The following is a 12,849-nucleotide window of genomic DNA, read 5'->3' as shown; positions in this document are numbered from 1 at the left end:
GTGTGGGGGAGCTCTGCCTGACACTATGTGTGGGGGCGTTCTGCCTGACACTATGTGTGGGGGAGCTCTGCCTGACACTATGTGTGGGGGAGCTCTGCCTGACACTATGTGTGGAGGTGCTCTGCCTGACACTATGTGTGGGGAAGCTCTGCCTGACACTATGTGTGGGGGAGCTCTGCCTGACACTATGTGTGGGGGAGCTCTGCCTGACACTATGTGTGGGGGAGCTCTGCCTGACACTATGTGTGGGGGAGCCTGGCACTATGTGTGGGGGAGCTCTGCCTGGCACTATGTGTGGGGGAGCTCTGCCTGACACTATGTGTGGGGGAGCTCTGCCTGACACTATGTGTGGGGGAGCTCTGCCTGACACTATGTGTGGGGGAGCTCTGCCTGACACTATGTGTGGGGGAGCTCTGCCTGACACTATGTGTGGGGGAGCTCTGCCTGACACTATGTGTGGGGGAGCTCTGCCTGACACTATGTGTGGGGGAGCCTGACACTATGTGTGGGGAAGCTCTGCCTGACACTATGTGTGGGGGAGCTCTGCCTGACACTATGTGTGGGGGAGCCTGACACTATGTGTGGGGGAGCTCTGCCTGACACTATGTGTGTGGGGGGGGGGGCTCTGCCTGACACTATGTGTGGGGGAGCTCTGCCTGACACTATGTGTGGGGGAGCTCTGCCTGACACTATGTGTGGGGACGCTCTGCCTGACACTATGTGTGGGGGAGCTCTGCCTGACACTATGTGTGGGGGCGTTCTGCCTGACACTATGTGTGGGGGAGCTCTGCCTGACACTATGTGTGGGGGCGTTCTGCCTGACACTATGTGTGGGGGAGCTCTGCCTGACACTATGTGTGGGGGAGCTCTGCCTGACACTATGTGTGGGGGAGCTCTGCCTGACACTATGTGTGGGGGAGCTCTGCCTGACACTATGTGTGGGGGAGCTCTGCCTGACACTATGTGTGGGGGAGCTCTGCCTGACACTATGTGTGGGGAGCTCTGCCTGACACTATGTGTGGGGGAGCTCTGCCTGACACTATGTGTGGGGAGCCTAACACTATGTGTGGGGGAGCTCTGCCTGACACTATGTGTGGGGTGGGGGAGCTCTGCCTGACACTATGTGGGTGGGAGCTCTGCCTGACACTATGTGTGGGGACGCTCTGCCTGACACTATGTGTGGGGGAGCTCTGCCTGACACTATGTGTGGGGAGCTCTGCCTGACACTATGTGTGGGGGAGCCTGACACTATGTGTGGGGGAGCTCTGCCTGACACTATGTGTGGGGGAGCTCTGCCTGACACTATGTGTGGGGGAGCCTGACACTATGTGTGGGGGAGCTCTGCCTGACACTATGTGTGGGGGAGCTCTGCCTGACACTATGTGTGGGGGAGCCTGGCACTATGTGTGGGGGAGCTCTGCCTGACACTATGTGTGGGGGAGCTCTGCCTGACACTATGTGTGGGGAGCTCTGCCTGACACTATGTGTGGGGAGCTCTGCCTGACACTATGTGTGGGGATGCTCTGCCTGACACTATGTGTGGGGGAGCTCTGCCTGACACTATGTGTGGGGGAGCTCTGCCTGACACTATGTGTGGGGAGCCCTGCCTGGCACTATGTGTGGGGGAGCTCTGCCTGACACTATGTGTGGGGGAGCTCTGCCTGACACTATGTGTGGGGAGCTCTGCCTGACACTATGTGTGGGGATGCTCTGCCTGACACTATGTGTGGGGAGCCTAACACTATGTGTGGGGGAGCTCTGCCTGACACTATGTGTGGGGTGGGGGAGCTCTGCCTGACACTATGTGTGGGGGAGCTCTGCCTGACACTATGTGTGGGGACGCTCTGCCTGACACTATGTGTGGGGGAGCTCTGCCTGACACTATGTGTGGGGAGCTCTGCCTGACACTATGTGTGGGGGAGCTCTGCCTGACACTATGTGTGGGGGAGCCTGACACTATGTGTGGGGGAGCTCTGTCTGACACTATGTGTGGGGGAGCTCTGCCTGACACTATGTGTGGGGGAGCCTGACACTATGTGTGGGGGAGCTCTGCCTGACACTATGTGTGGGGGAGCTCTGCCTGACACTATGTGTGGGGGAGCCTGGCACTATGTGTGGGGGAGCTCTGCCTGGCACTATGTGTGGGGGAGCTCTGCCTGACACTATGTGTGGGGAGCTCTGCCTGACACTATGTGTGGGGGAGCTCTGCCTGACACTATGTGTGGGGAGCCTAACACTATGTGTGGGGGAGCTCTGCCTGACACTATGTGTGGGGAGCTCTGCCTGACACTATGTGTGGGGGAGCTCTGCCTGACACTATGTGTGGGGGAGCTCTGCCTGACACTATGTGTGGGGGAGCTCTGCCTGACACTATGTGTGGGGACGCTCTGCCTGACACTATGTGTGGGGGAGCTCTGCCTGACACTATGTGTGGGGAGCTCTGCCTGACACTATGTGTGGGGGAGCTCTGCCTGACACTATGTGTGGGGGAGCCTGACACTATGTGTGGGGGAGCTCTGTCTGACACTATGTGTGGGGGAGCTCTGCCTGACACTATGTGTGGGGGAGCCTGACACTATGTGTGGGGGAGCTCTGCCTGACACTATGTGTGGGGGAGCTCTGCCTGACACTATGTGTGGGGGAGCCTGGCACTATGTGTGGGGGAGCTCTGCCTGGCACTATGTGTGGGGGAGCTCTGCCTGACACTATGTGTGGGGAGCTCTGCCTGACACTATGTGTGGGGGAGCTCTGCCTGACACTATGTGTGGGGAGCCTAACACTATGTGTGGGGGAGCTCTGCCTGACACTATGTGTGGGGAGCTCTGCCTGACACTATGTGTGGGGGAGCTCTGCCTGACACTATGTGTGGGGGAGCTCTGCCTGACACTATGTGTGGGGGAGCTCTGCCTGACACTATGTGTGGCGATGCTCTGCCTGACACTATGTGTGGGGGAGCTCTGCCTGACACTATGTGTGGGGGAGCTCTGCCTGACACTATGTGTGGGGAGCCCTGCCTGGCACTATGTGTGGGGGAGCTCTGCCTGACACTATGTGTGGGGGAGCTCTGCCTGACACTATGTGTGGGGGAGCTCTGCCTGACACTATGTGTGGGGAGCTCTGCCTGACACTATGTGTGGGGATGCTCTGCCTGACACTATGTGTGGGGAGCCTAACACTATGTGTGGGGGAGCTCTGCCTGACACTATGTGTGGGGTGGGGGAGCTCTGCCTGACACTATGTGTGGGGGAGCTCTGCCTGACACTATGTGTGGGGACGCTCTGCCTGACACTATGTGTGGGGGAGCTCTGCCTGACACTATGTGTGGGGAGCTCTGCCTGACACTATGTGTGGGGGAGCTCTGCCTGACACTATGTGTGGGGAGCCTAACACTATGTGTGGGGGAGCTCTGCCTGACACTATGTGTGGGGTGGGGGAGCTCTGCCTGACACTATGTGTGGGGGAGCTCTGCCTGACACTATGTGTGGGGGAGCTCTGCCTGACACTATGTGTGGGGGAGCTCTGCCTGACACTATGTGTGGGGGAGCTCTGCCTGACACTATGTGTGGGGGAGCCTGACACTATGTGTGGGGGAGCTCTGCCTGACACTATGTGTGGGGGAGCTCTGCCTGACACTATGTGTGGGGGAGCCTGACACTATGTGTGGGGGAGCTCTGCCTGACACTATGTGTGGGGGAGCTCTGCCTGACACTATGTGTGGGGGAGCCTGGCACTATGTGTGGGGGAGCTCTGCCTGGCACTATGTGTGGGGGAGCTCTGCCTGACACTATGTGTGGGGGAGCTCTGCCTGACACTATGTGTGGGGGAGCTCTGCCTGACACTATGTGTAGGGGAGCTCTGCCTGACACTATGTGTGGGGGAGCTCTGCCTGACACTATGTGTGGGGGAGCTCTGCCTGACACTATGTGTGGGGGAGCTCTGCCTGACACTATGTTTGGGGGAGCCTGACACTATGTGTGGGGAAGCTCTGCCTGACACTATGTGTGGGGGAGCTCTGCCTGACACTATGTGTGGGGGAGCCTGACACTATGTGTGGGGGAGCTCTGCCTGACACTATGTGTGTGTGGGGGGGCTCTGCCTGACACTATGTGTGGGGGAGCTCTGCCTGACACTATGTGTGGGGGAGCTCTGCCTGACACTATGTGTGGGGACGCTCTGCCTGACACTATGTGTGGGGGAGCTCTGCCTGACACTATGTGTGGGGGCGTTCTTCCTGACACTATGTGTGGGGGAGCTCTGCCTGACACTATGTGTGGGGGCGTTCTGCCTGACACTATGTGTGGGGGAGCTCTGCCTGACACTATGTGTGGGGGAGCTCTGCCTGACACTATGTGTGGGGGAGCTCTGCCTGACACTATGTGTGGGGGAGCTCTGCCTGACACTATGTGTGGGGGAGCTCTGCCTGACACTATGTGTGGGGGAGCTCTGCCTGACACTATGTGTGGGGGAGCTCTGCCTGACACTATGTGTGGGGAGCTCTGCCTGACACTATGTGTGGGGGAGCTCTGCCTGACACTATGTGTGGGGGAGCTCTGCCTGACACTATGTGTGGGGATGCTCTGCCTGACACTATGTGTGGGGGAGCTCTGCCTGACACTATGTGTGGGGGAGCTCTGCCTGACACTATGTGTGGGGAGCCCTGCCTGGCACTATGTGTGGGGGAGCTCTGCCTGACACTATGTGTGGGGGAGCTCTGCCTGACACTATGTGTGGGGGAGCTCTGCCTAACACTATGTGTGGGGAGCTCTGCCTGACACTATGTGTGGGGTTGCTCTGCCTGACACTATGTGTGGGGAGCCTAACACTATGTGTGGGGGAGCTCTGCCTGACACTATGTGTGGGGTGGGGGAGCTCTGCCTGACACTATGTGTGGGGGAGCTCTGCCTGACACTATGTGTGGGGACGCTCTGCCTGACACTATGTGTGGGGGAGCTCTGCCTGACACTATGTGTGGGGAGCCTAACACTATGTGTGGGGGAGCTCTGCCTGACACTATGTGTGGGGTGGGGGAGCTCTGCCTGACACTATGTGTGGGGGAGCTCTGCCTGACACTATGTGTGGGGACGCTCTGCCTGACACTATGTGTGGAGGAGCTCTGCCTGACACTATGTGTGGGGGAGCTCCGCCTGGCACTATGTGTGGGGGAGCTCTGCCTGACACTATGTGTGGGGGAGCTCTGCCTGACACTATGTGTGGGGGAGCTCTGCCTGACACTATGTGTGGGGAGCTCTGCCTGACACTATGTGTGGGGGAGCTCTGCCTGACACTATGTGTGGGGGAGCTCTGCCTGACACTATGTGTGGGGGAGCTCTGCTTGACACTATGTGTGGGGAGCCTAACACTATGTGTGGGGGAGCTCTGCCTGACACTATGTGTGGGGTGGGGGAGCTCTGCCTGACACTATGTGTGGGGGAGCTCTGCCTGACACTATGTGTGGGGACGCTCTGCCTGACACTATGTGTGGGGGAGCTCTGCCTGACACTATGTGTGGGGAGCTCTGCCTGACACTATGTGTGGGGGAGCTCTGCCTGACACTATGTGTGGGGAGCCTAACACTATGTGTGGGGGAGCTCTGCCTGACACTATGTGTGGGGTGGGGGAGCTCTGCCTGACACTATGTGTGGGGGAGCTCTGCCTGACACTATGTGTGGGGACGCTCTGCCTGACTCTATGTGTGGGGGAGCTCTGCCTGACACTATGTGTGGGGGAGCTCTGCCTGACACTATGTGTGGGGGAGCTCTGCCTGGCACTATGTGTGGGGGAGCTCTGCCTGGCACTATGTGTGGGGGAGCTCTGCCTGGCACTATGTGTGGGGGCGCTCTGCCTGACACTATGTGTGTGGGGGCACTCTGGCACTATGTGTGGGGGTACTCTGGCACTATGTGTGTGGGGCACTATGTGTGGGGGCACTATGTGTGGGGGCACTCTGGCACTATGTGTGTGGGGCACTATGTGTGGGGGCACTCTGTGTGTGGGGGCACTCTGGCACTATGTGTAGGGGCACTATGTCTGGGGGCACTCTGGCACTATGTGTGGGGGCACTCTGGCACTATGTGTGGGGGCACTCTGGCACTATGTGTGGGGGCACTCTGGCACTATGTGTGGGGGCACTATGTGTGGGGGCACTCTAGCACTATGTGTGGGGGCACTATGTGTGGGGGCACTATGTGTGGGGGCACTCTGGCACTATGTGTGGGGGCACTCTGGCACTATGTGTGGGGGCACTATGTGTGGGGGCACTCTGGCACTATGTGTGGGGGCACTATGTGTGGGGGCACTATGTGTGGGGGCACTCTGGCACTATGTGTGGGGGCACTATGTGTGGGGGCACTATGTGTGGGGGCACTCTAGCACTATGTGTGGGGGCACTATGGGTGGGGGCACTATGGGTGGGGGCACTATGGGTGGGGGCACTATGTGTGGGGGCACTCTGGCACTATGTGTGGGGGCACTCTGGCACTATGTGTGGGGGCACTATGTGTGGGGGCACTATGTGTGGGGGCACTCTAGCACTATGTGTGGGGGCACTATGGGTGGGGGCACTATGTGTGGGGGCACTATGTGTGGGGGCACTATGTGTGGGGGCACTATGTGTGGGGGCACTCTGGCACTATGTGTGGGGGCACTCTGGCACTATGTGTGGGGGCACTATGGGTGGGGGCACTCTAGCACTATGTGTGGGGGCACTATGGGTGGGGGCACTATGTGTGGGGGCACTATGTGTGGGGGCACTATGTGTGGGGGCACTCTAGCACTATGTGTGGGGGCACTATGGGTGGGGGCACTATGTGTGGGGGCACTATGTGTGGGGGCACTATGTGTGGGGGCACTCTGGCACTATGTGTGGGGGCACTCTGGCACTATGTGTGGGGGCACTCTGGCACTATGTGTGGGGGCACTATGTGTGGGGGCACTCTAGCACTATGTGTGGGGGCACTATGGGTGGGGGCACTATGTGTGGGGGCACTATGTGTGGGGGCACTATGTGTGGGGGCACTCTGGCACTATGTGTGGGGGCACTCTGGCACTATGTGTGGGGGCACTCTGGCACTATGTGTGGGGGCACTCTATGTGGGGGCAGTTTGCTGGCACTGAGAATAGTGAGGTGACTTCTGCAGTGTTATGTCACCACTTCCTGCGGCTCCTATGAAGCAGCTCCATGACGGGAACCAGTCTTATCATTTCACAACGTTAAGGGAAACTTCCTAGACCTACCGGTGCTTCCCTCGTCGTTATCGTCCTCATAGGCAGCTAAATGCGTCTCGTGTCTCCTAGCAACTGTGGAAGTACGTTCCTACGTCACATCAATGCTTTGCGCGGCCTAATGAGCAGCTGCAGGGGAAACCATTTTGTGTGGGATGCCTCGTTCATCCAATAACAGAAGACAATCTATACTCAGCCATTTTGTTAGAGTCAAATCGACACGATGAGGTGTGTGTCTCGTCGAGAAGTGTACGCTTCTGCCCTCTCGTGGATATATGTAATATTGCAAAACAGTGAATCAATGCTTGGAAAATAATGGTAATAGTAGTAATAGATATGACACGAGATCACTGTATGCATTAACCCCATATATGTATATTAATGAATTATTTCACTTCTCGCGCGGCATTGATTTAATAATATTTGTAATGGTCATGTAAAAAAACTACGTAGAAAATGACAGTTTTTGTGTATTTTATCTATACTTGTAGTAAATAACCCCTGAAATTAATTCTTCAGATTATTGCATTCAGGTAGATACCTATAATGCGCTTTTTGTGTTTTTATGTTATGAATGAACAATACAGTGTATTTTATACAAAATGATCACATATCTTTAGATATTTTTGTGGGGACATGAAGCTGAATGGTAAAATGAATTAGTGGCGATTGGCGGCAGCGACCTGGCTGTGTGCCTTATCGCGGTGGAGGCTGCAGGTTTGGCTTCGCCCCATATGAGTCACCTGTACTTCAGAGCTCCTGTCTTACCTGTGTGTCCGCTGCTTGAAGCTTTTGTCTTTATTTTTGATGAGGATTTCCGTCTTTTAGGATCTAAATGATAAAATCTGTCGTACAATGTGCATTTTACCAGAGCCGTACTTACTGTGTTGCTGACTTATGGGCTTCAGAATTTTGGGGAACCCAATTTGCAAATGTTTTCTTCAACAAAAGCGATGTTAGCAGAGATTCTTCTTTAGGCCGTTTACTTTTCACCTCTACGATGCTGACCATTTATAAGAAGACAGTGACATACAGGGGTAAAAAAGCAAATTCTGCTAAAGTAAAAACAGGCATTTCCAGCGTGGTGAGACGTTATGGCCACACTGAGAATCCTACACAATGGCGTATCTATGGGTAGAGCATACCGAGTATTTGCCACAGGCACAGCCAGCAGAAGGCTGCAGTCGGTCTGCCTAATAAAGCAGACTGAGGTGTCTTTCAGATGGCATTTTGCTGCATCCTCAGGATTAGGATTTGGCTATTCTGAGCCTATTGTGACACTGACATACCTGCTCAGAGAACCTATAAAACACTCGCTCGTTGCACTCAATTGTACTCACGTGTTTTAGGTGCAAGTTCAATTGAAGCTCTAACCACAGGCACTTCGCGGTCATTACGTTGTCAGCAGCATGATAGCTGATCAAGCTGCTGACATCACTCTTGTCCCTTATAGGACGTGGATGGTGGTAAGGTAAGCGGCACGCTCCAATGTAGCCAACAAACAGAAGTGGTATTGTGGGTGAGTGTGTAATCTTGAGAGGGGAGAAACACGAGGGAATAGTAGTTGGGGAGACGAGTGTGAGGAAACTGAGTATTTGTTGGGGTAGAAAGTGTGAGGTGACTGGGTACTTTTGGGGTAGAAAGTGTAAGGCGACAGTTTGCGGGGGAATAGTGTGAGGTGACAGTATGGGGGGTAGTGTGGAGAGTACGGGAGAGAAATTGAGGGTTACAGTATTGACATAGAAAAGTGTAATGTGGCAGTGTGGGGACAGTATTAGGGGAAGGTATCCTTCCGCACTGTATTCCTCCACCGCTGTAAAACAATAGTCCCTAGTCTCACTTTTGGCATTGCTGTGTGAGAAATTTTCCCAGGCAGCAATTGCCATAAAGTGAGACTTTGAACTATAGTAACCTCAATGATGCACTGCAGAAGCCATTGTCTCCTGTCAGTGTGTCACTGAGGGTCCTATAGAGCAGTGATATCACCCGATGTCACTGTTCTATAGGGGAGATCGTCGTGGGACACTCGTTATTAATTGGACTACGGCGGACAGGTAGTATATGGTTTATTATTTTATGTTTTTTGCAGGCGCTGAAGTATGGTAAGTATGGTTAAATGAAGAATATTAAAATACTTTTTTCCTAATGTGTGTGTTTTATTAACCCTTTATTACTATTGGATTAATAATGGATAGGCGTCTTATTGAAGCCTCTCCATTATTAACCCGGCTTAATGTCACCTTAAAATAGCAAGGTGACATTAACCCCTTATTACCCCATATCCCACCGCTGGCTGCTTTCACACATCAGGTTTTTGCCATCAGGCACAATCTGGCAAATTTTGAAAAAACGGATCCAGTGGAAAAAAACAAATCCGGGGTGCTTACAATCTGATTCGCATCCGTGAGGGGGACGAATGGAAGACGGCTTTTAACACCAGGGATGGGCACTATGAATATCTGGTGATGCCCTTCGGGCTCTGTAATGCCCCAGCCGTTTTCCAAGACTTTGTGAACGACATCTTCCGGGATATGCTCTCCACCTCGGTCGTAGTCTATCTGGATGATATTCTCACCTACTCTCCAGATATTGACTCCCACCGGAGAGATGTTTGCAAAGTTTTCAACCTCCTACGGGCAAACTCCCTCTATGCCAAGTTGGAGAAGTGTATGTTCAAGCAGGAGTCCTTACCATTCCTAGGCTATATCATCTCTGCCCAGGGATTGGCTATGGATCCTGCCAAACTACAGGCTGTGATGGACTGGCAGGAACCTCATTCTCTTAAAGCGGTGCATCGCTTTATGGGGTTCATTAATTATTATCGCCAGTTCATTCCACACTTCTCAACTTTGGTAGCTCCCTTGGTTGCCCTCACCAAGAAGGGGGCAAATCCCAAATTGTGGTCTGAGGAGGTCTCCAAGGCCTTTAACGCCATAAAATCACACTTCGCAAGCGCTCCCATCCTACATCGCCCCGATGTAGATAAGCCATTTATCATGGAGGTGGATGCCTCTTCTGTTGGTGCTGGAGCAGTCCTCTTCCAAAGGGATGCTCAAGGTCGGAAGCATCCTTGCTTCTTCTTTTCTAAGACCTTCTCACCAGCAGAGAGGAATTATTCCATCAGGGACAGGGAGTTGCTAGCCATGAAGTTGGCTTTCTCGGAGTGGAGACATCTCTTGGAGGGAGCTCGTTTTCCCTTCCAAGTCTTCACAGACCATAAAAATTTGGTGTACCTGCAGACAGCCCAGCGGTTGAATTCTCACCAGGCCAGATGGTCCTTATTCTTCTCCCGGTTTCATTTCACCCTCCATTTTCTTTCTGGGGAGAAGAACATTCGGGCCGACGCTCTCTCTCGCTCCGTTGTGTCATCTGTGGAGGAGGAAGAGGAGCCTCGGCTTATTGTCCCCACCGAGAGCCTGAGAACTGTGGCCCCGGTTTCGCTAGAGTCTGTGCCTCCGGGCAAGACTTTTGTACCATCCAGTTTGCGACCGGAGGTTCTCTCTTGGGCACACTCGTCCAGGGTGGGTGGACATTTTGGTTCCAAAAGGACATCTGAGTTACTGGCGAGGACATACTGGTGGCCGCATATGGCTCGTGATGTCGCAGAATATGTTCGGGCATGTGTCTCTTGCGCCAAGAACAAGTCCCCTCGGCAACGGCCAGCTGGTTTGCTTTACCCTCTGCCGGTGGCGGACAGGCCCTGGGAGATGGTCGGGATGGACTTTGTGGTGGGCTTACCCAAGTCTCGTAACTGCACCATTATCTGGGTGATCACCGACTATTTTTCTAAAATGGTGCACTTGGTGCCTCTTCCACGGCTACCTTCTGCACGGGCTTTGGCTGTCTTGTTCATCAAACATATCTTTCGCCTACACGGGATGCCAGACAAAATTGTTAGTGACCGAGGTCCCCAGTTTGCGTCTCGATTCTGGAGAGAGCTTTGTCGTCTACTCAGTAATGAGTTGAATCTCTCTTCGGCATATCATCCCGAGACGAATGGGTTGTTAGAGAGAGCCAACCAGACCTTGGTCACAAATTTACAACATTTTGTTTCTGCCAGGCAGGATGACTGGGCATCCTTGCTACCGTGGGCAGAGTTTGCGCTTAACAACGCCGTAGCCGACTCCACCGGTCAGACTCCATTCCTCCTAAATTACGGCCAGCATCCGCGTGTCCCTGTGCCCATGCCTGTGTCTTCCGCTGACTCCAGGGTGGCAGACTGGGCTGTGGAGGCACGGGACATTTGGGACTGCACTCAGGATGCCATTCGGGCCTCCAAGGAGAGAATGAGGTCCTCCGCCGATGCTCATCGGCGCCCCGCTCCGACTTTTGCTCCTGGCGACTTAGTGTGGCTCTCTGCCCGTAACATCAGGCTGCGTGCTGAGTCCACTAAATTTGCACCTCGCTACTTGGGTCCCTTCAAGGTCCTCGAACAGGTTAACCCTGTGGTCTACCGTCTGGCCCTTCCTCCACGCTTGGGTATCACCGACACCTTTCATGTGTCCCTCTTGAAACCCGTATACATGTCCCGGTTTTCCGAGTCATCTGCCGGGACATCGGGTTCGTCTACGGACGATTACGAGGTGAACGCTATTTTGGGGTGCAAGGTGGTACGTGGCAAAAAGTTCTATCTGGTGGATTGGAAGGGTTATGGCCCAGAGGACAGGTCCTGTGAGCCTGCTGAAAACATTCGGGCCCCACAGCTCATTGCTGCCTTCGAGCGTAGCGAGGTCCAAGGAGGGGGGGTCATGTTAGGTGTCGAGTTCCCACTTCTGCACAAGGGGAATCTCGAGCCATCTCCGCTGCGGTCTCCCATTCTTCTCCAGCCGCAGTGGAGTCTGCTCAGCGGAGACGTCGGTCATGCGCTAATATAGACTTGATAATGTGTGTGTATTGATGGATGTATGTTGATGGATGAAAGCTCCTAAATCATTCCCATTCCTAGTGTTGTTGACTGGTCGCGAATGAAGGATTGCTATCTAGCGCCCGACTTCAGCACGTAAACACACAATACAGCTGTAACAACTCTGCTCGCATCACGTCATGGCCTCACATCTCTCACACTATCTTACCCACTGCTCCAGGTCATGATGTGGTTTCTGTTTCATGCCAGCTCCATGTTCTGTGTCTCTGCTCTCTGCATGCTTCATGGCTATGTGTATAGGGGGCCGGCGCCTGAACTCTCTGGTTCTTATAGGAATCAGGTGCATCTGTCAAATCAGTTCCTGACCAATTATCAAGAGGCCTCCTGTATATAGTGCAGCTCCACCCTGTGGTCTGGGCCTGTGCAATGTGTTAGCTCAGTTTGTTTCTTGCTTCTGAGTTTGCCAGGTCCTGCTCTGAGTTTCTCCCTCGCTGGAGGCTTTTCTCTGTGCTATTGCCTTGATCTTGTTGTCCGCCCTCCAGGAGGCAGTATATCCTGGTTCCTGTGTCTTTGTCCCTGTGTCTTTGTCCTTGTGTCTTGTGCCTTTGCCTTGTCTGTACTTAGTCTTATCTCTGTCTCCTTGTCTGTGGCTTCCTTCCCTGCTGTGTCTTTCCTTGTGTTCTCAGTCTGCTTACACTCCGCACTCTTGCGGCTCTGCCTGCTCTGTATCTTGGTAGCTTTACCGCTGCTCCGCACGCCTGCGG

The 12,849-nt window shown here is 54.3% G+C and overlaps 1 protein-coding gene across 1 annotated transcript in view; it reads right to left on the bottom strand.

The window, feature by feature from the left end:
* Window positions 1-7,460, bottom strand: part of LOC138667701 (DPY30 domain-containing protein 1-like) — a 37,317-nt gene extending 29,857 nt beyond the window's left edge. Inside the window, exon 1 of the mRNA XM_069755816.1 lies at window positions 7,234-7,460. The gene's annotated coding sequence lies outside the window, so the exon portion shown is untranslated. The remainder of the gene's footprint in view (window positions 1-7,233) is intronic.
* Window positions 7,461-12,849: the final 5,389 nt, after the last annotated feature.

The sequence above is a fragment of the Ranitomeya imitator genome, chromosome 2 (assembly GCF_032444005.1).
Source record: "Ranitomeya imitator isolate aRanImi1 chromosome 2, aRanImi1.pri, whole genome shotgun sequence".
Taxonomy (NCBI): Eukaryota; Metazoa; Chordata; class Amphibia; order Anura; family Dendrobatidae; genus Ranitomeya; species Ranitomeya imitator.
This window is presented reverse-complemented; position numbering and strand designations above follow the sequence as displayed.